Source organism: Camellia sinensis, chromosome 10, assembly GCF_055761805.1.
Source record: "Camellia sinensis isolate YWXY chromosome 10, ASM5576180v1, whole genome shotgun sequence".
NCBI lineage: Eukaryota > Viridiplantae > Streptophyta > Magnoliopsida > Ericales > Theaceae > Camellia > Camellia sinensis.
This window is the reverse complement of record NC_138970.1, coordinates 122,260,921-122,280,610: the sequence shown is the minus strand read 5'-3', so window position 1 is coordinate 122,280,610 and position 19,690 is coordinate 122,260,921. Positions and strand designations below refer to the sequence as shown.

Sequence of the window (19,690 nt, the reverse complement as noted above, 5' to 3'; positions counted from 1 at the left end):
TCCTAAGATTACCTACAACCTCAAACCTTAACAGACATAACTCATCAGAGTAAAGGGGCTAAACAGAAGCAAAAGTTTAAAACTGTCCATAGAGCCGTGCGTATATGCACTCAAAACAAACCATGCACATATACGTTAATAACCCACAAGAAGTACAGTATTACAAAATCCTTTACAGACAGGATCATCCAAACTGAGTCAACCCAAATCAAAACTATATACAGATGTACACAAAGTCCTTGCCAACAAGACAAAATATAATTACATAACAAAATGGCAAGGATGGGTCTCGTACGTAAGACACAAGGCTGACTCTCCAAAACTCATGTTGTTCCTGGCAGGCTTCACTGGGGCTGGGTTTGGATTTCCCTCAGCTCACCTACAAACACATGAATAAGCGTGAGCGATAGCCCAGTGAATAATATCGAATACATAAGTTACATAAGCAATATGAAGAACAACATGCTCCGAACGGCCTTGGGCCCAATGTATATTTCTGCTTAACGTATATATACTTATACAAAATTCAGATCAAATGACTGTAGTTCCAAACATACTGGCCTTTGGCCCAATCAGATTCTCATTCATGTCAAAACGGCCTTCGGCCCATTCATTTATGTCAGAACGGCCTTCGGTCCATTTATTTTTGTCAAAATGGCCTTCGGCCCATTCATTTACGTCAAAACAGCCTTCGGCCCATACATTCGTGTCCAAACGACCTTAGGTCCATTCATTTATGTCAAAACGGCCTTCGACCCACTCATTCATGTCAAAACGACCTTCGGTCCATTCATTTCTATCAAAACGACCTTCGGTCCATTCATTTCTATCATGTCAAACTTTTGTCCACAATCCCAATTAGCAACTCATAAAGTTTATAAGGGAAATAAACAATTAGACATTGACAAGCTTTCAAATGTTGATATTATTCACAGTGATCGGCTTGTAGATTTCCCCTAGAGCTTGACCCTACACATTTCATGAACACAAAGGGGGTCACTAACAGTTCAATCCGTTCTTTGATTCGCATATTCCTCTTTAGGCTTTATTCTTATCTCATTAACTTATTTACAATGCTTAACATATGCTTAAGAGTGTTTACAAATGAAAGAGAACGGAAAACGAAACACAGAACGAGCATACAAAATTTCAGGGAACAGGGTCCTCGCTCGAGCGTCAACTTCCCCGCTCGAGCAGACCCTTAGGGCTTGCAAAAGTACTAGTTGTATGAAAAATACGCTTAAGCGTGGGATAGAGCGCTCGAGCGGAAGGCCTGTCTACAAAAACTCCCCGCTCGAGCGTGATATATACCGCTCGAGCAGACATCCAACTCTGCAAAAAGTGCTGGGAGCACGATTTTCCCGCTCGAGCGGACATAAAAAATCTGGGTTTTCCAGATTGAGTTCTTGAGCTCCAATTCGAATTTCAACCAACGAAACATGCATGTTATGGCTCAAATCTCAAATATAGTTATGCTAACATGCCATAAACACCAAAACACATTACAATGGAGCCCAATTCACAATTAATTCACATGTATGCCCCAATCCCCCATCAACTCATTCTAATACAAACAAAATCATACTTTCAAAGCTCATATCTTAATTATTCAAACATGCATGCTAATTTTGATTTCATTTCCATCCCAAACAATGCAAATGGTGTTCATTCTCATGGAATACAACAAAATCATACTTGTATGTAAGATTTAACACCTTTATTTCCATGTTCAACTCAATACATGCTAGATTATGCATTTCCACAACAATTATACACATGCATGCCTTCATTGACCTTCAATTGAACACAAGCAACTCAATTCCCTTACATTCAAACTAATTCATGCTCTTGACCATCTATTAAACTTGAATTCACAAGGTGATGACTATAAATGCATGAATCACTCACCAAGGAGCTTTAATCTCCCCAATTTAGCAGTACTTGAGCTTAATCTCCAAAAGGTCCAAGTCTTGAACCACAAATGCACAATTCTCTCCTCTCTCTCTCTCTAACAGCCGTCTCTCTCTCAATCTCAATTGTATAACTCAGATTTTGAGTTCAATAGAGTTAAAGGAGAGTGTAGTGCTAACATACAACAAGCCCCATTAACATATTATTTTAATATAAAATAATTAGGCACTCAATTCATCAATTTAATCAGTTTAATCTGACCCGAATAAATTTTCAATTAAATTTCACCGTAGGCTCTAAAAATTACGCTAATCACAATGGCGTAATCAATTTTGGGTTCTGTGGCCGATAAGACCCTCAATTTAATTTCCAAAGCAGATTATTCAAATAGATATTCCTACGGTGAACAGATAAAACTTCAAAATCACATATATTCATATAATGACACATAAAATCATGTTAAACACATAATCATACTCAAATTAAGGACCAATTAGCATACTACGGAACGGGGGTATCACAAGATGCTTGCCTTATGGGGATAATTTTCAGGGAAAATTCATTCCAATCGAGGTCCGGGGATCGGGTCCTCGTCGGGCCGTGTTCAAATTGCCATCCCTACCGTGTTGTAAATTTGTACCACTGACCATCACTTCAATATGTATGGCTTGCACTTGGCCATCACTGACATCACTTCACCACTATGTATGCTTGTACTTGGCATTGTGTAATTTGTTTTTTTTATATATATATTTTTTGGGTGAATAGTGATAATTTTTTAGTTTTTTTAGTAACTTTTTAACTTTTTTATCTCTTTCAATGTATGCCAAACCAGGCCTAAGTAATTTTTGATCATTTTGAATAGGACATAATAATAATAATGTTTTTGAAGTGTATAATATTACATTAACAATCTTTGTAGTTCGTGTCATATGTTACTTTGGTTCGTGACTTTTTAATTGTGATATATTTGACTCTGAATTTTAAATTTTTTTTCAAATTAGGGCAATCAAATATATTTTCTTTGTAAACGGTCCATTTCAAGGATAAAGTCGTCATACAACTTAGTTTATGTTGGTTAATTTGTATGTTGTTTGAAATGTAATAGTTTTTTTTTAATGAATAATGTTGAAACTTTATTGATTATAAATTCTGTTTGGTTTGGTTTTCATAATTTATTTTCAGAATATTTTTCCAAGAAACTAAAAATTAAATTAGTGAAAAAAATTAAAAACACATCATTTTTATATAATTTGATCTTTTCAAAGGGTAGAAATAATTTTTATTAAATTAATTTCTATTTTTTTTAAAATCAAATACGATAACAACTTGGATGTCATTATTAAATTAATCTATTAAATCAAAAAATCCAAAACTATAAATATTTCATATATTAAACATATCGATTATACATTAACAACTAATAACCATTCATTACATGATAACCATCAAAACAATATTTATTAGCAACAAATACAACATATATTATATGATAATCATCCAAAAATATCAACAAAAACAATCCCCCATTACATGATTATTATCTAAATACATAATAAAAATTAATTTGGTAAAAAAATAAAAATTGTAAAAGATTTATTATTTTTATATAATTTTATCTTTAGTGGGTAGAAACAATTTTAAAATAATTTTTTGAAATTTATTTTTGTTAAACTAATTTATATTTTATCAAATTAACAATTTTACCCTTAAAATAAAATAATAATATCTTTAATTGTCTCTCTTTAAAATGAGATTCAAAATTTAGAATTAAATATATCACAATTAAAAAATTAAAAACTAAAATAATATAAATTTCAAACTATAAAGATTGTTTGTATAATTTGACCAATTTTAAAATGCAAATAGAACTGTCCATATTTATAATTTGTCTTTATAAAAATGCATCCAAACAATTCATTAGGTCTAATTTGTAGCTACATATTTTAGTTAAAAAATTATTCTAAAGTTATTACTTGCTCTTTTGGCTACTTAGTAAAAAGTTACATTGGTAGCTTGTTAGCTAAAAAAGTTAGGTAGGCTTTTTTAGTAAGGAGTCATTTGGCAAGTCCAAAAAAATCATATATAAAATTACATTTATATCCTTTATGTATTTTTTTGTTTTTTTGTTTTTTGTTTTATATTTACATGGATGAAAATATAAATTTTCTACTTGGGTAGAGATAGTTTAGTCATTTTATTGTGATGTGATATTATAAACAAATATTAATAAAAAAATCAAAAGTAGTTTTTTACCAACTTCTCAAATCACTTTTCTAAAAATGCCAAAAATTTGATTAAAAGCCAAAAATCAAATTTTAATCATCTTTCCAAAACACCCCTATATCACTATTTATTTTTTCACACCATTTTATAAAAAAATGTTAAAAGAATAATATTAGATGTACCAATTAATGTATTAACTAGTATACTAACAGATAATGTAGTATAATTTTAGAGATTTTGAGTATTTATGATTGGGCGAATTACACTAACAGTTCCTATAGTTTGGAGTTTGTATTATTGTTTGATTTGACGGACTGGATAAGGGGGATTAGAATCCATAGGACTTGAGTCCTGGGACTGTGAATCCCCCGGACTATTTGGTTGGATTGGATATGTATCATGGGTTTATTTTTTCATAGGATTAGATGTCTAGAAAGGACTATTTTTAGTGAATCCAACGTTTGGTTTGACGGACTGGATATGATAAATGAACAAAGCACTATTTTACCCTTTTTTAGTTGTTTACTAAGTAATAACAATATTAAACATATCTTTAATATTTTAATTTTTTAGCTAGATTAAATAAAATTTTATTTTATTTTATTTTTTACACAATTAAATAAATTTATTTTTTTTAAATAAAATAAATAAAATATCAATAAAAATATATGTTATTTTTTTAATTAAAATTATAAATAAATTTATTTTTAAAAATAATAATAATTAAATAAAACATCCATTAAGATTTAAATAATGAAATTAAATAAATTATAAACAAAATTTTGAGATAAAACATCAATAAAATATATATAAAAAATCATTTTAGAAAATTAAATAAACAATAAAAAGTTCAAAATTATTTTATTTTTAAATTGAGACATTTAAATTTTATTGAATTTTACTAAATATAATACATAATTAAATAGTAGCACTACAAGAAAATGGGGCTTAAAAGACGGAACTATTTGCGACGGTACACTTGCGACGGTAAAAAATACCGTCTCAAAAAACAGAGTATTTGCGACGGTAAAAAATACCGTCTCAAAAAACAGAGTATTTGCGACGGTAGAAAAATACCGTCGCAAAAAATGAGAGTATTTGCGACGGTATTTTCTGCCGTCGCAAATACTCTGTTTTTTGAGACGGCATTTTTCTACCGTCGCAAATACTCTGTTTTTTGAGACGGTATTTTTTACTGTCGCAAATACTTTGATTTTTTGAGACGGTATTTTTTACCGTCGCAAAAAGTCACTTTTGTGGTTTTTTTTTTAAGTGAATATTTTTAAATTTTTAAATATTTTTTTTAGATGCACTTTACTTAAATGTATCTAAAAAAAAAATTATGAAAAAATATTTTTAAAAATTAATAAATACATACAAATATAAAAAAAATGTATTGAATTATTGTATTTCTTTTATATTTTTGGTATTTAGTGAATTTTTAAAAGATTTTTTTACTTTTTAGGTGTATTTATGTTAGGTGTGTCTAAAAATTAAAAAATTAAATATTAAAAAAATTTAATAAAAATAATATAACACGGAAAACAAGAAAGTATAATTTTCTCAAAAGAGTTTTTGGAAAACTCTAACCTAACATAGTGATTGTGGTTTTGAGACAGCTTCATATATATACAGTCACAAAATAGTTTGAATAAATTCAATGGTATTTTTCTGTCACAAAAAAAATAAATAAAACGATGTCGTCTTACTCTTTTAATATAACATCTCTTTTCATTCATTTTTTCATCTTCCTGTCTCTCTGTATTTATCTCTTTCACTCATCACTCTTCTTTCTCTGTCTGTCTGTGTATCTCTCTCATTTTCTCTCTGTGTCTCTCGCATATCTTTCTTCTCTCTATCTCTTATGTCTTCTCTCTTTATCTCTCTCGCTCATCTTTCTTCTTTCTATCTCTCTCATTTATTTTTTTTTCTCTCTCTCTTATTTATATCTCTCTCTATCTCTCTCGTCATCTCTCTTTTTCTGTGTCTCTCTCTCGCTCATCTCTTTTCGCTATATTTCTCTCTTTTTGTCTATGTTTCGCTCATCTCTTGTTTCTCTCTCTTTTTCTATCTCTCATTTTCTCTCTCTCTCTCTCTCTCTTTTTCTGTTTATCTCTCTCTCTCTCTCACTCATCACTCATCTCTCTCTCTGTATGCTTGTCTATTTGTGTATTTCTCCCTCATTATATTCGTCTTGCTCACTCTCTCCGTCTCATATTCTCTACTTATCGAGCTTCTCCTCGATTTATCTATCTTTTCTCTCGTCTCTTTTCTCTCTCTGTCTCTTTCATTCATCTCTCTTCTCTCTATCTCTCTCGTTCATCTCTTTTCTCTCTCTGTCTCTCACTCTCTATCTTTTTCTCTCTTTGTCTCTCTCTCTCTCTATAACTCATCACTCTTCTCTGTTTGTCTGTCTGTCTGTCTCTGTCTCTGTCTTTCTCTCTTTCTCTCGTTGTCTCTCGCTCATATCTCTTCTCTCTATCTCTCTCATCTGTCTTCTCTCTCTGTCTCTCTCACTCATCTCTCTTCTCTTTGTCTCTCTTGCTCATCTCTCTCTTTCTCTTTCTCATTTATCTCTTTTCGCTCTTTCTCTCTTTGTCTATATCTTTTCATCCATTTTTTCATCTTCCTTTCTCTCTTCTCTTTCTCTCTCTCTCTGTCTGTTTGTCTATCTGTCTCTCTTCTCTCTATGTCTCTCTCTTTTTCTGTGTCTCTCTCTCGCTCATCTCTTTTCGCTTTATTTCTCTCTCTCTTTTTGTCTATCTTTCGCTCATCTCTTGTTTCTCTCTCCTTTTCTATCTCTCCTTCTATCTCTTTCTCTCTCTCTCTTTGTCTCTCTCTCACTCTCACACTCTCTCACTCATCACTCATCTCTCTCTCTGTATGCTTGTCTATTTGTCTATTTCTCCCTCATTATGTTCGCCTTGCTCACTCTCTCCTTCTCATATTCTCTATTTATCTATCTCTTCTCTCATCTCTTTTCTCTCTCTGTCTCTTTCGTTCATCTCTCTTCTCTCTATCTCTCTCGTTCATCTCTCTTCTCTCTCTATCTCTTTTTCTGTCTCTTACTCTCTATCTTTTTCTCTGTTCGCGTTGCTCACTCTCTCACTCCCGTCTTCTCTATTTACTGACCTCCCTTTCGATTTATCGATCCACTATAAGAAAATGCACTTTTAGCGACCACTTTGTCTCTCTCTCGCTCATCACTTTGTCTCAGTCTGTTTTTTTTCTCTCTCTCTCTCTTTATCTCTCTTCTCTATCTGTCTCTCACTTATCTCTCTCTCACCACCCATCTTTTCTACCATATTCACCACTACTGCAAATGCCATTCCACTACTACCACTGTTGTCACTCCATCTCTACAACTATCATTACTACCATCATCGCTACCACTCCACTACCACCACTACTACTACCATTATCTCTCATCTACCACCGCTATTCTATCTCCTCTACCACTACCACAACTTCACCACTTATCTCATTCACCATCACTACCACCACCACTATCACCTCTTATCCACCACTTTCACCACTACTGCCATTTCTATCCTCTACCACAAAAAATTAGTTCTTGATTTTTAGTATAAAAAAAAAAAAAATGAGTCACAAAAAAATTATTTCCATTGACCACAAAAAATTAACTTTATTTTAATGGAAAATATTATCCCTACTTCTACCAAATAAAAAAAAATTATTCATTAAAATAAATATGAAACAAATAAATTTTCAACCTTACTAAATGTAAAAAAAAATAAAATTCATCAACTATAAAAAAAAAAATTATTTTAATAAAAAATAATTTTTTTAACAATGCTTCCGTTGCAAAAAAAAATAAAAAAATCATTTTATTATTTAAATATTCATTTGTAATAAAAATAAAAAAAATTCCAAAAAAATTTCCAATCCCCCTCCGGGGCTTTCTCCATTCCCACTCGGGTTCTCCTACCCCAAACCCAAAATCCCCAATGTCAAAAATCCCTAATCCCTTCCCCCTTTTCCATTCCCACTCGTTTTTCCCCCCTCAACCAAAAATCCCCAAAAAAAACCCTAATATGCACACAGCTCTCTCATTCCTCTCATTTCATCTCATCTCATCAGTCTCTTTCTCACTCTCATTTTCATCTGCACAGATCGACTCCTCACCGATCGACCTCACTCTCTCATTGCACCGATCGATCTCATAGGTAAGCTTCTCTCTCTCTCTCTCATCTCATCAGTCTCTCTCTCACTTCATCTCATCAGTCTCTCTCTCACTCTCTCATTTTCGTCTGCACAGATCGACCTCGCAAGATCAACTCCTCACCGATCAACCTCGCAAGATCGACTCCTCACCGATCGACTTCACGGATAAGCCTCTCTCTCTCTCTCTCTCACATCTCATCAGATCTGTTATTTATTTGGAATTAAATATGCTCATTTCTGTTAGGCAATCAGATCTGTGTGTGATTTTTTTTTTTTTTTATGGCAACAGATCTCTGAGTTGGAATTAAATCTGTTGATTTCTGTTCGAAATTAAATCTGTGATTGGAATTAAATATGTTCATTTCTATTAGGCAATTAGATTTGTGTTTTTTTTTTTTTTTTTGTGGCAACAGATCTCTGTGTTGGAATTGAATCTACTCCAAAAAAGTGCAAAATGCTAAAAATATTCCATTTTATTTTTTATTTTGAACTAAATTTTTAATAAGAATCACATTTAGGAAAAAATAAAAATTTAAAAAACACATTAAAAAAAAAATTCAACACCTTTTTTATGTTAAAATTTGACATTCTCTTCAATCATATAATTTAGTGGGGTCAATTTGATGAAATTCTAAAATATCACATAATTTTTTGAATTTATCATATGAGATTACAAAGTATTTGTTAAAATATTGAATTAACTCCTATTATCTTCATTTGAACCCACTAGCTACAATGTAGCTACCCTAGTGGTGATGGTGGTGCACGCTGGTGATGGGATGGTGGCTAGTTTCCAAAGAGATGAGAGAAGGAATTTGTTCAATAAGAGAAGAGAATTGTGGTGCTGGACACAATTGTTCTTTCATATGCAGTGTTCATTGTTATGTTGCAACACCCATTTGATTGCAATAAGACAAGAGTTATGATAGTGGCAGCAATTATTTGGGGAAAGTATGATTTAAAATGAATTTTCTAGAACTGTCCTAATTTTCCATGTTCACGCTGAACTTGCTATGGATCCACTCATGCTTTCTTAGTTGAACAAAAGTGAAGCTCTGTTCCAAATGTACCAAACCCTGTTATAATTCTTGTAGTCTGTCTTACTAGAATTGTTCACCCACTTGCGAATCTATAATCTTCTCAGCATAGTCTAATATATGCAATTACACATTATATATATATATATAGGTGAGGTGGTGCTAGCATGGAGACGGGCGTGCAGTTGGGTATCTCAGTGGTGAGGTGCTTCGAATTCTTATGGGATGTTTGATAAAAATTCTATAAGAAGTGTTGTGAGAGGTAAGTATTGGGTTAAACATCAGGGCCACATTTGATTGTTGGATTATTTTTTGTGGGATTAAATATTATGGGATTATTAATAGGATTGTGAGAGATAAGTTATATCATGGGATTAGATGGGATAAAGAATGGAATTAAATCTGTGATTAGAACTAAATCTGTTCATTTCTGTTATGCAATCAGATCTGTTTTTTTTCTTTTCTTTTTGAATTACTTTGGAATTTAATTTTGAATTACTTTGGAATTCAAAGTAACCTTTCTTAAACATTTGAAATAGAAATCCTAGTTAACATCATGTATGTTTACAGAAGCAATCTTCTGCCTAAGCACTCTTTCCATGGTGCATTTTTGCATCTCGTCATGTTTGATCTGTTTTTGCCCGTGCTATCTTTATATTGAACTTCTCAGTCATTTATTTACCTTGAATTGATTCTTGCAACTGGAACTTCGGGAATATTGGTACCGAAAGTGAAGATGAATATGATTGATGAATGTCATGAATCCCTTGCGGAAGAGCTCAATCATGCCCTCAAGAGAATTTTGCACTTGATTTTTCTTATTTTCCTGATCTGCTTATATCATGCTTTACATTGATGTTAAAACACTTTGCATACAGGCTTCCGTAAAGGAAGAAAAGAAATGCGTGAAGCATTGGGTGAAAAAAGAAATGAAGGGACTGTACAGATGTGAAGCCCAGCGTGCTCGGAGAATTGATGCCTTTACTGGTCTATCTTCCATTCATATTATGTAAGCATGCTGACCATTAGAGATGTTCTGATTTAAATTTTGTTCATGCAAAAAATGCCCTTGGTCTAATTTTCTGTGGGATTCTTGTTACAAGTGTATGTGATCTTTTATTTTGACATTTTGTGTTTCAATCTGGTTTTAGATTTCAGTTTTTATCATCTTGGAATCTAATGAGCTACTTTCTAGGTCAGTGCATCAGTAATCACATTTTTTATTTCTTTGGTAGCATAATATGCTCATTACAATTCTAGTTTTAAGCCTTTGTGTCAAATTTGAGAGTTGTCTAAATTGGCCTTCTGGTTTCCTCTATCAGTTAATTGTAGAATCACTTGAATGGATTGTACCCTGCTAATAATTTGAACTCTCTGTTTTAAAGCTGATTATTTTAGTATTATGATATTGGATTGTCATATATGAGGTTCTTAATTTCGGTGAACCTGCCAATATGTATTCTTCATTTATTTGGATTAGATTGTTCTATTGTATACATAACAGGCATGGTAAAATATATTCATGAAAATGATCATGAAAGATTCTCCACTGTTAGATTACACATATAATAAAACCTCACACATTAATCAAAGGACAAAATCACCAAACGGGGTCGGATTGGCACGAAACTTGGCACACACGACCGCCTAGGCACGAGAGACTTGTGGGAGAAGACAGGACTCTAATCGGTTTTCCAGTTTGGGAGTTACAACCATATTTCGGTTTAGGCAAACTAGTTCCTTAAGAAACTTAAATTTGAGGTGTTGACATCCCAAAATCACCAAATGGGGTCGGATTGGCACGAAACTTGGCACACACGACCGCCTAGCCACGAGAGACTTATGGGAGAAGACGGGACTCGAATCGGGTTCCCAATTTGGGAATTAGAGCCATATTTCGGTTTAGGCAAACTAGTTCTTTAAGAAACCTAAATTCGAGGTGTTGACACCCCAAAATCACCAAATGTGGTCGGATTGGCACGAAACTTGGCACACACGATTGCCTAGGCACGAGAGACTTGTGGGAGAAGACGGGACTCCAATCGGTTTCCCGGTTTGGGAGTTACAGCCATATTTCGGTTTAGGCAAACTAGTTCTTTAAGAAACTTAAATTCGAGGTGTTGACACCCCAAAATTACCAAATGGGGTCGGATTAGCACGACACTTGGCACACACGACCGCCTAGGCACGAGAGACTTGTGGGAGAAGACGGGACTCCAATCGGTTTCCCGGTTTGGGAGTTAGAGCCATATTTCGGTTTAGGCAAATTAGTTCCTTAAGAAACTTAAATTCGAGGTGTTGACACTCCAAAATCACCAAATGGGGTCAGATTGGCACGAAACTTGGCACACACGACCGCCTAGGCACGAGAGATTTGTGGGTGCAGACGGGACTCCAATCGGGTTCCCGGATTAGGAATTAGAGACGGATTTCACTCTAGGCAAACTAATTCTTTAAGAAATTTAAATTCGAAGTGTTAACGTTCCAAAATCACCAAACGAGGTCGGATTGGCACGGAACTTGGCACACATGACCGCCTAGGCACGAGAGACTTGTGGGAGAAGACGGGACTCTAATCGGTTTCCCGGTTTGGGAGTTAGAGCCGTATTTCGGTCTAGGCAAACTAGTTCCTTAAGAAACTTGAATTTGAGGTGTTGACGCTCCAAAATCACCAAAAGGGGTCGGTTTAGTACGAAACTTGGCACACATGATCGCCTAGGCACGAGAGAGTTGTGGGAGAAGATGAGATTCGAATCGGGTTTCTGGTTTGGGAGTTAGGGTCGGATTTCTATCTAGCCAAAATTATTTACTTAACTATCTTTGTAATTATATAATAAATAATTTTTTATGTTTTTTTTGTAATTAAAATATTAATACATAATTATATTGTCACTAATTATTTTTATTTTTTATTTTCAGATATTTCCTGAGTAGCAGTTTGTTTCTTGTGGAATGCAGCCGTGTGAAGATTGCGACGGACTTTTGTTTATGAAGAAAACTTTTATTTTTGATTTACATTATTTAGATTTGTGAACATTATGTATGTATTTTGCAAAATTATGTGGTTGGATAATTTTGATGATGTGTTGTTATGAATGGAAGAGTACTTTAATTAAGGATGAAATTTTATTTATATACAGGAATTTTTATATTATTATATAGTTATCGATTTTTTTTAGTTATTTTTATTTAATACAGGTAATTTGCATATTTTTAATAATTTTAAAACTGCATTTTTTGTTAGAAATAGGTTTTTGCAACGGTAGCATAGCCGTCGCCAATGATATTAGCAATATGAACAAAAGGCCTTTAGCGACGGTACTTTCACCGTCGCAAATAACATTTTTAGAGACGGCACACTTTTCTGTCGCAAATAATAGTATTAACGACGGTATTAAACCCGTCGCAAATAACCAGTTTTAGCGACGGTATTTTTTACCGTCTCAAATAAACCATTTTTCGACGGTATTTTCTCGTCGCAAATAACCATATTAGCGACAGTATTTTAGTGCCGTCTCAAAAACTTCAGATTTTTACACATTAATTGCGACAGCATTTTGCCGTCGCTAAAAGGCATCTTTGCTGTCGCCAATGTTTTTGCGATGGCGTTTACCGTCGCTAAAGACCTTTAGCTACCCCTTCTTTTGCGACCCCCCTACTACCGTCGCTAAAGGCTATTTACCGTCGCAAAAAAGCATTTGAGACGACTTCTTTGGTATTAGCGACGGTATTTTACCGTCGCAAAAAAGCGAATTTTTTGTAGTGTAGATGGTCAAAATGGTCATTTCATCACCTAATCCCAATAGTGGATAGTCCCCCGAAAATTGTCCCATATCCCCTAGGGTACAATAGTCCCCCATATGGGAGATAAAGAGTCCGGCCGGATTCCATGTCCGGCGGACTAAAAAAAAAACAAACGTTGGATAAAGAGCCTCCCTCGGATTACAATCCCATTAGTGAATAATCCCCCTTATCCCCCTATCAACACATTTGACCATAAATTTTGAATCTTTTTTAAATAAAGACAATTGAAGATACCATTGCTTAATTTCAATGGCAAAATAATCAATTTGATAAAAATATAAACTAATTTGACAAAAATAAATGTCAAAAACATATTTTTGAATTTTTAAAAATTATTTCTACATACTAAAGATAAAATTATGTAAAATTGATAATTTTTTTAGATATTTATTTATTTATTTATTTTACCAAATTAATTTTTATTTATATTTGAATAATAATCATGTAATGGGTAGTTGTTTTTATTTTTATTGTAGTTTCTATTTTTTCAAAAGTCAAATATTACGATAATTTTGATATCATTATTATATCAATCCATTAAATCAAAAAATCCAAAATTAAAAATATTTCATATATAACATATATTGATTACATATTAAAATCTTAACAACCACCTATTACATGATTATCATCCAAACACATAATAAAAATTATTTTGATAAAATAAATAAATAAATAAATGTTTAAAAGATTTGTTAATTTTACATAATTTTATCTTTGGTGGGTATAAATAATATTTAAAAATTTAAACATATTTTTTTGACATTTATTTTTGTTAAATTAGTTTATATTTTATCAAATTGACAATTTTGCTCTTGAAATTAAATAATGGTATCTTCAATTTTCCTTATTTGGAACAAGATTCAAAACGCAGGGTTAAATGTGTCACAATTGAAAAGTTATGAATCAAAGAAACACGAGTCTCAAACTATAAGGACTGTTAGTGTAATTAACCATTTATAATTTATATAACTAGTCTATCACCCGTGTTATGCATGGGATAATTATAGATATTTATATTTGTTTTCGATTTTTTTAATATTTTAATTATGTTTTTAAAGATTTTTTATAAAAATAATTTAACAATCTTATCACTAATCATAGTGTATGGGAAAAGTTGAAAATGGTACTGCAGTAACTATGCACGAGTTGTACATACGATTATTTGTATGAAGGGATTTTAAATGTTGATCAGTAAATTTTGACCAAATCAATAAATGCAAGCATGTAGATTGAAAAAGTAAATAAAGACTGATCAGAGGATTTTGACCAAATCAATAAATGCTATTTTTTTTTAAATAAAAAATTTAGAAAATTCAGATAAGAATATTAGAACTCCCACAGGGCTTGAGGGATGGAAATCCCTTTTTCCTTAATATATAGATATAAGTGGAGTCAGTAATAATGATGTAACACTAATTGATACACTAATATATATAACACCATAATTATTAAAAAAACTTACAGTAGTGCTATATGTACTAATTAGTGTATTAACTAATGTACCAATACTAGTTATGATATTATTATTGACTCTACTCATTAATTATATTATAAATATTAAAAATATCTTAAATTATATTACATCATCAATTAATATACTAATTGATACATATAACATTATACTAATTGATATATATATATATGGCATTATTCAATAAAACTTATTCCCAAAAACCGTGGCTGGAAAAACGCGGCAAAGTATACATTGGGATAGGTTACCAGAAGGCGCCAAAAACAAAAGGCTGACCAAACGAGTGGGTATCATCATCGTCCATTATTACTATTATATATATAATTACTTAATTAATATTATTCATTTTTGAGAGTTCTCACTCTCGCTTTTCTTTCTTTTTTTTTTTTTTTTCCTTTTTTTTTTTTAATTACACTAACACCCCCATGGGGTTCATATTTAGGAGGCGTCCAGATCCTCTAGAGTGAAAACCCTCAAGTGATCTCTAGAGTGATTCATCCAACAGTGGAAATTAAATCTCACCAAAACGACGTCGTTTTGGTGAGTAATTTAAAAAAAAAAAAAAAAAAAAGAGAAGAAACAGCTTTAATTCAAAACATCCAAGTCCCTGCAAATATGAAGGATTAGAAGCTCTATTTCAATTCAAAACATTAGAGAGAGAGAGACCTGTCTGCGACTCTCTTTCAATTCAAAAAGGGTTTTGCTGCTTCATAAACAGAGCCGCATTAGAAGCTTTAATTCAAAACATCCACCTAACATAATTTTCAATAAAGTGTGTAATTTGATGAGAGAGAGAGAGAGACCTGTTGAGTTTGTTTATTGATGATTCTGGTTTATTCAACAGCATTCAAAAACACAAACACAGTGTTGTTATCAATGGAATGGGTTTGATTTTGAAGCTCCAATCGGGTAAAACTCCTTAAACAACTACACAAACCCACTGAGAGAAGGAGGACATCGCCGCCCTGCCCCTTCCCACCCTAGACGCGCTGCCGCCGTTGCCACAAGGCTCTCCCGCCGCACCTCTCCTTCCTCCATTTTCCTCTTCTTTTCTTTTCCTTCTAGATATATATATAAATCAAAACAAACAAATATATAAAACATAGAGATGATATATATATAAAACATATATAAATCAAAACAGCCAAGGTACAGATTTGAAAACCCAGCCATGCAGATTGGGGATCCTTCTTCTTTCTCTCTTCTTGTCTCTTTCTCACTCTGTTTTTGTTTTGTTTTTTTTTTTCAAATTACTCACCAAAACGACGTCGTTTAGGTGAGTTGAATCTCAGCCCTTGGTCGGATGAGTGGGACACGTGTCGACTGCTTGTCTTGCACTGTAGAAGATCACTGTAGAAACATTACTTTAGAGGATCCTTACGCGCCATGTCGTTTAGGTGAGTTGAATCTCAGCCCTTGGTCTGATGAGTGGGACACGTGTCGACTGCTTGTCTTGCACTGTAGGAAATCACTGTAGAAACATTACTCTAGAGGATCCTTACGCATTTAGGAGTGTTTTGAGAAATTGGTAAAAAATTAATTTTTAGCTTTTTATCAAACTTTTTAGCTTTTTAGAAAGTACTTTGGGAAGTTGGTAAAAAACTGGTAACAAACTGACTTTTTATTTTTTAGTTTAATATTTATTTATAGTGTCAAATCAAATTAAAATGACCAAAATACCCTTACCCAACATAAGAATTTTTTTTTTTTTTTATAGGCCCTAATTTGTAATTTTACACCTGCGTTTTTAGCACTTGTCAAACCAATTTTCTGACGTTTTTGGCACTTGCGTTTTTGGACATTTTGTCCAACAACGTGGCTTTTTGCTATGTTCCCAAAATGGCACTTATTACAGTTTCTCCTCACTTTTTAAAAATTACATTTCTCACTGAGATTTAAAGTTTCATTATAGATTTTCCTTAACAATTTAATTTTTTAAATATCAATTTTGCCTTCACTAGGTAAATTACATTGACATCTCTAATATTTTAGAAATTACAATCCCCTCACTAAGGTTTAAAATATCATTATCAATTGCCCACTCGATTAGAATTAGTTATAAAAAAATTCATTAAAAAAATTATTTGAAAAAAAATAAATTGAAAAAAAAATTTGTTACTAAAATTTTTAAAATTCTGTTTAAAAATCAACATAAATTTATTTTTTGAATTTACGTTTTTTCCTCAAATTTATAAACTGGGACAACCATTCATAAACCAAAAAAATTATCAAATAATTTTTTATGACTGTTTTTTATTTTTTTGTAAATATAAATTGAAAATGAAATGGTTACCGAATAAGTTTCAGAGGGTAAAAATGTCGTAAAATTAACAAATAATTAAATAATTTACCAACATAATAAATGACTTATCAAAAGATTCTTACACTATGTATGGTTTGATTTTTAGAATTTCTTTTAAGAATTAAAAATTAATCTGGTTAAGAAGTAAAAAATAAAAATAATTATCTTTTTTATATAATTTTTATTTTTCAAGTGGTTAGAAAATAATTTTTTACAAATTAAATTGAAACAACCATACATATATATATAACATGTCCAAAAGTTAAAATGGTAATTATGTTTTACCCTTAAATGATAATTATTTTTTATTTTTTATTTCTTAACAAAATAAATTTTTAATATTTTTTTCTAAAAATCAAACCATACATAGCCTAAATTTTTTTTGATTAGTCATTTCTTACGTTGGTAACTTATTTAATTATTTGTTAATTTTATGATATTCTTACCATCTAAGACCTATTTGGTAACCATTTCGTTTTTAGTTTTCAATTTATATGTACAAAAATTTAAAAACTGTCATAAAAACTTATTTGATAATTTTTTTTGTTTATAAATGGTTGTCTCAGTTTGTAAATTTGAGGAAAAAACGTAAATTCAAATAATGAGTTTACGTTGGTTTTTAAACAAAAATTTAAAAAATTTACTCACAATTTTTTTCCAATTAATTTTTTCTAGTAAATTTTTTTCCAATTAATTTTTTTTTCAATAATTTTTTTTTCAACTAATACTAATCGATGAGGTAATTGGTAATGCTACTTTAAACTTTAGGGAGAGAATTGTAATTTTTAAAATATGAGGGGTGTCAATATAATTTACCCAATAAGGGCAAAATTAGTATTTAAAAAAAATTAAATTACCGAGAAAGAATCTGTAATGAAACTTTAAACTTTAGAAGAGAAATATAATTTTTAAAAAGTGAAGAAAAAATTATAATAAACATAAACTTTGGAGAGTGTCAGTATAATTTACCGTCTCTTTTTTTTTATGTTTTTTTTTTTTAAGAGACTTTCAGACTACTCTCTAATCTAATTTATTAGAACATGCTCTTGGTTTCTGTGAGCTACAATGGAGACCATATGATTTGAATAATTGAATGGGTTGAATTTGTCGAATATTTAACTTTGGTAAAAAATTATGTTTAGAAAGTGAGTTAATAGTTATTAAAACGATTAATTTTTAATAGTTAATAAAAAAAGTTAACAAATTAAAAAAATTAATTTTTAATCATTTTTTCAAAACAATTCTGTTGGCTTTTGGCTTTTCGAAGGGTATTTTTGTAAATGTGAGCGTGCCAGCAAGGATCAATCAGTCCTTACAGAAATTGTGATTGCCAACCAATTATCAGACGATTGTGTTTTAGTTCTTTTCAGCCTCAATGAAGAGGACTTTTACTGGTGGCTTGACTTAGGAGAAATTAAGAGAAATAACAGTAATACGAAGAACAATTGAAGTATTTCATAAAAATGAACACTTACAATGGTCTGAACTCAGCCTCGAAGAGGTTTACAACAGCAATCTACTTGAATCTACTTGAATCTACTTGAAGCTACTCCTATGAATCGAAGTGCAGTGCGGGTATTTAAAGTGCAGGTATTTAAAGACTGGAAATATAAAAGACTGGAAAAGAAAATATATGAAGTAAATGACTGATTTGTATGATCTGAGTCCGTCCTTTTTTCTGGGGGCTGCCCCGCTATTTATACTCGTCAGTGATGACCTTCGAACTGCACTTCGAACCGTCGAACTGCTCCTCCATGATCGCTGATCATGCTTCCTTACAAGTAGCTCCATTACGCCATTACTGGCAGTTGAGTTTCCCTCTTGTACTTGAATTTGAATATGAGTAACCGTTGAAGATATGTCTTCTTGCATCCCGTTATTGATCTAGTGTTACTCAGATCATGTGAGGACCAATATTTATTGCCACGTGTACGATCAGGATTAAAGGCTTGAATAACCTCCCTTTATTACCCTTACTCTGCCACGTGTCGAACTGTAACTGGCTGTAACAGCGCCCGCGGGGGACCTCGGGCTACAGTTCGGACTCGATTTGTGTCACGGTTCTTAATCTGAACCAAAGAGTCCAAATCTGGCAAATCGTTTTGAGAAACAGATTTTTGAAAAAGTAGTGCCAAACATGGACTGCTTTGCCAGATACAGAGTCGCCACCTAAATATTTTAAAATGGGGGAATTTAGGAAACCCTGACTCGGTGCCGAAGGCCACGTGTCCGTCATCACCGGAGTTGTCTCGGCTCGGGAGCTTGGGTACGATCGGGGAAGGTCAGCTATGAGCACCCCCTTTCGCCCGGTCCGAAGACCGGCCTCTACTAACCGTGATATCCGTTTTTGAAAACTTTACGTGTTCTTATTCCGATTATCAGCCTAGAATTACTATGTTATGCGCACAGCAAACAAGTATAGACTAGATTGCCTAATTTGGAAATAAACATTGCATATCCGTTTGGTTTGAAAATGCTTTAGAATTTGCTACTCGCAAGTAGGCTAAAATACGGATTTCAACGAGTTTTTCCAACTCAAACAACCCAACCTTCACCCACAGGCATTCAAGCAATTATAGCACATAAGCATCTAGCCACATGTTAAGCATGCTGTCATGGTAACATTCACACTCATGTGATGTGCTAAAGCGGAAATACTTACATAGTACTCCGTGCCAAAACAAAGAACTTGTTAGCAAACATGCATGATCCAAGTCCATGTTAAGTGCCTAATGCATCGCATACAGAGTG

The 19,690-nt window shown here is 32.4% G+C and overlaps 1 long non-coding RNA gene across 1 annotated transcript; it reads left to right on the top strand.

The window, feature by feature from the left end:
- Positions 1-8,161: 8,161 nt before the first annotated feature.
- LOC145801714 (uncharacterized) lies at positions 8,162-10,944 on the top strand. The gene is made up of 3 exons (XR_014343359.1): positions 8,162-8,324; positions 8,417-9,621; positions 10,238-10,944. It is a non-coding gene; the product is annotated as an uncharacterized LOC145801714 (long non-coding RNA).
- Positions 10,945-19,690: the final 8,746 nt, after the last annotated feature.